This window comes from Portunus trituberculatus, chromosome 2 (assembly GCF_017591435.1).
Source record: "Portunus trituberculatus isolate SZX2019 chromosome 2, ASM1759143v1, whole genome shotgun sequence".
Taxonomy (NCBI): domain Eukaryota; kingdom Metazoa; phylum Arthropoda; class Malacostraca; order Decapoda; family Portunidae; genus Portunus; species Portunus trituberculatus.
Window position 1 is genome coordinate 10313701 of NC_059256.1, and position 3800 is coordinate 10317500.

Genomic DNA, 3800 nt, shown 5'->3' on the forward strand with positions numbered 1-3800 from the left:
GTGCTTGTTTTGGTGTGTTTTGGGGTGTTTTTGGTGTGCTCAGAGTGTGCTTTAGGAGGTTTTGGTATGTTTTGGAGTGTTTTGAGGTATTCTGGGGTGTTTTTGGTGTGCTTAGAGTGTGTTTTGGTGTGTTTCAACACGCAAATGAGAGACACAGCTAAATATCACCCAAACACATTCAAACACCACCATACACACCCTAAACACACCCAAAGCACACTCAAATCCCCAAAAAACACTCCTAAACACTCAAAACACACACCCAAATATTTCCAAACCACCCAAAACACTCAAACACCACAAAAACACAGCCAAACCCCACAAAAACACCCCAAACACCCCAGACATGCCCCAAAAACACACCCAAACACTCTTTCACCCCAAACACCCCAGAAACAGCCAAACCCATCCAGTTTTTAAGAGATGTTTAATGATCTATTGACAGAGTATCAATAGCACAAAACTCTTACAGAGAGAGAGAGAGAGAGAGAGAGAGAGAGAGAGAGAGAGAGAGAGAGAGAGAGAGAGAGAGAGAGAGAGAGAGAGAGAGAGAGAGAGAGAGAGAGAGAGAGAGAGAGAGGGTGGTAGGTTAGCTTAAAATACATTAGCATCATAACACATCCTGAAACACACAAACAAACACACCCAAAACTGCACCCAAACACTTGTAATATCCAAAAACACATTCAAATGCATCAAAAACACATGAAACACTCAAAACACACCCAAACACACTCAAACACACCTGAATATACCCAAACATACCAAGACACATCTAAACACACTCAAAACACATCCAAAACACCTCAAAACACACCCCAAATGCACCCAAGAACCCCAAAACACACCAAACACACTCAAAACACCTCAAACACACCCAAACAGACCCAAACACACCCAAATGCATCCAAACACACCCAAACACAATCACACGCATATCTTCCTTATGTGTGAGTCTGTAATACACTTTGTCCTTGATCTGGGAGAAGGTGGTGATGGCGGTGGACAAAACGGGTGTGGTGTTTTTCAAGGCCGTTTAATCTCCGTCCTTGACTTCAAATAAATCGGCGTGTGGTTTTCTGCGGACCTGCAAATGTTTGGTTAGGTTAGATTAGGTTAGTTAAAATTAATCAATAAATAAATAAAATGACAAGGTTAGGTTAGACTGAGAGAAGAATATGACATTCAAACAACAAGATCGCATAGTAAAAAGCTGAGGAAGGAAGATGTCTGAGAGATGTTAAAAATAGAGTTTCCCGCAAAGATGTGTTGAGACGTGGAACAGTTTGGGTGAAGAAGTGATGTCAGCAATGAGTGTGCAGAGTTTGGGTGAAGAAGTGGTGTCAGCAATGAGTGTGCAGCGTTTGAAAGAAAAATTGGATAAGTGTAGATATGAAGACAGGGCCACACCAGCGTAAACCAGGCACACAAAACACACAACACAAACACACACACACACACACACACACACACACACACACACACACACACACACACACACACACCAATTTTGGAAATAATTACAAGTTCACTAAATGAAGGGAAAGTTCCACTAGAATGGAAGAGCTAATGTAATACTGATATTTAAAAGAGGAAAGGCAACTGAACCACTAACCTACAGACCGGCGTCACTTAGAAGTGTTTTGGGGAAGTTGTGTGAAATGATTATCAAAGAAAAATGGGTTAAACATCTGGAAGAAGAACAAGTCATATTGAAAAGACAATTTGGGTTCAGGACACGGAAGTCATGTGTATCCAACTTATTATTAAGCTTCTACTCCAGAGTTACAGAAGGAGTGGAAAGCAGAGACGGATGGTGGACACAGTATACCTGGACATAAAAAATCCTTTTGATAAAGTCCCGCATGGATGACTACTTTGGAAACTAGAGAACATAGGAGGACTGTGAGGAACCTTGCTCCAATGGACAAGAGATTATTTGAAGGACAAGGAAATGAGAACTGTGATCAGAGATACATACTCATCTTGGGGTTAAGTAACCAGCAGAGTGCCACAAGGGTCAGTGTTAGCCCCCATTATGTTTCAGATTTATGTAAACGACATTCACATTATATTAATATGTTTGGTGATGATGCAAAGCTGCTAAGAGTTATCAAAACCAGGGAGGACTGTTTGCTGTTACAGAAAGGTACAAACAAGATCTAGGAGTGGAGCAACAAGTGGAAATTGGAGTTTAATGTCATGTAATGGAACTAGGAAAGAGTAAGAGAAGACCGGTATGGAACTATTTGATGGGAGAGCAAAAAATAATGAAGACTAAAGAGGAAAAAGATCTGGGAGTGATTATACAGGAAAATCTGAACCCTTAAAAACACATAAGTAAGATATTTGGATTATCATATCAATACAACAAGGTAAATACTTCAAAGACAACCAATACCTTACAATATCCTCAAAAATTCAAGTCATAAATTCTATAACTTTGTTTTGAATTGAATTTTTTAGCAGCCAGGGAGTGAGAGGGAGTGGTTATGGGTGCTACATTAGGTTAGGTTGGGAAAAAGGCTGAGATTGTTGAAAAATAAGGAAAAAAAAAAAAAAAAAAATCAAGTCACACCAGCTGCTAGTGTTTGAACATGCGGATGAGGCAAACATCCAAACATCACCTAAACACATCCAAAGCACACTCAAAACCCCCCAAAAACATCCCTAAACTCACTCATCACATGGAGGGTTGACGGCAAGGCTGAACTGCCTGGCCACACCGGAGGCCCACCTCAGCTGCGTCCATCATACCATGAAATTATACAAGAGTAACAAAAGTAAGTGAGGATATTAACTCAAAACACACTCAAAACACTACGCAACACTTCAAAATATTAATAAATAAACCCATAACTAAACTAGAAACACTTAGCACACACCAAAATCACCTCCACACACACGCACAGACCCCTTAAAACATCCAGCACACACCAAAATCAACCCCACACACTCTACACACACACACACAGACCACTTCAAACACCCAGCACGCACCAAAATCATACCCACACACACGCACAGACCACTTAAAACACTCAGCACACACCAAAATCATCCCCACACACGCACAGACCACTTAAAACCCTTAAAACTAACCTAAAACACACTCAATACACCATGCAACACCTCAAAATTACTCTAACCGCACTCAGAACACACCCATATATTCAAACACCCCTCTACACCACACTCAAGATATGTAAAATATACCTAAACACATCTAACACACACTGAAAACACACAAAATACACCCAAAACGCCCTGCAACACTACCAAACACACTCAAAATACTTCAGATTTAACCCCAAAACACCAAAATGCGTTATAAAGAACGGTAACATTAAAAAGGGGACTTACCTAAATATTGTGGCTTGGCTCCTCCTCTTCTTCCACTTCCATTTTCCTTTCTTCTTCGTCCTCTTTCTTTTTCCTTTCTTCTACTGCTCCCATCTACACGCCTGACCCTAGAAACACATCAAAACACTTAGAAAACACGAGATATTAGGCAAAATATTGAGGAAGTGGAGGGAGAGTACCTCTTGTGGCTTGCCTGCTCCTCCACTTATTCCTCCCTTTCTGCTTCCTTCCTCCTCACCCTCCTTTATTTATCCTTGCTTCTTCCTTCTGCTACTAATATCTACACACCTGAGCCAAGAAACACATGAAAACACGTAGAGATCACTAGATATTAGGCAAAATATCGACGAACTGGGCGGTAGGGAGGAGGGACCCGGGCCTGGGCCTGGGCTGTGACGTCATCAAGAGCGCGGGAACACTGGTGACTCGTCTGAATT

At 41.3% G+C, this 3800-nt stretch overlaps 1 long non-coding RNA gene across 1 annotated transcript; it reads right to left on the minus strand.

Moving 5' to 3' along the window:
* Positions 1-867: 867 nt before the first annotated feature.
* On the minus strand, positions 868-3405 carry LOC123505477. The gene is made up of 3 exons (XR_006675146.1): positions 3364-3405; positions 2681-2742; positions 868-1087 (listed from the first exon to the last, which is right to left on the minus strand). It is a non-coding gene; the product is annotated as an uncharacterized LOC123505477 (long non-coding RNA).
* Between the last annotated feature and the right edge of the window lie 395 nt (positions 3406-3800).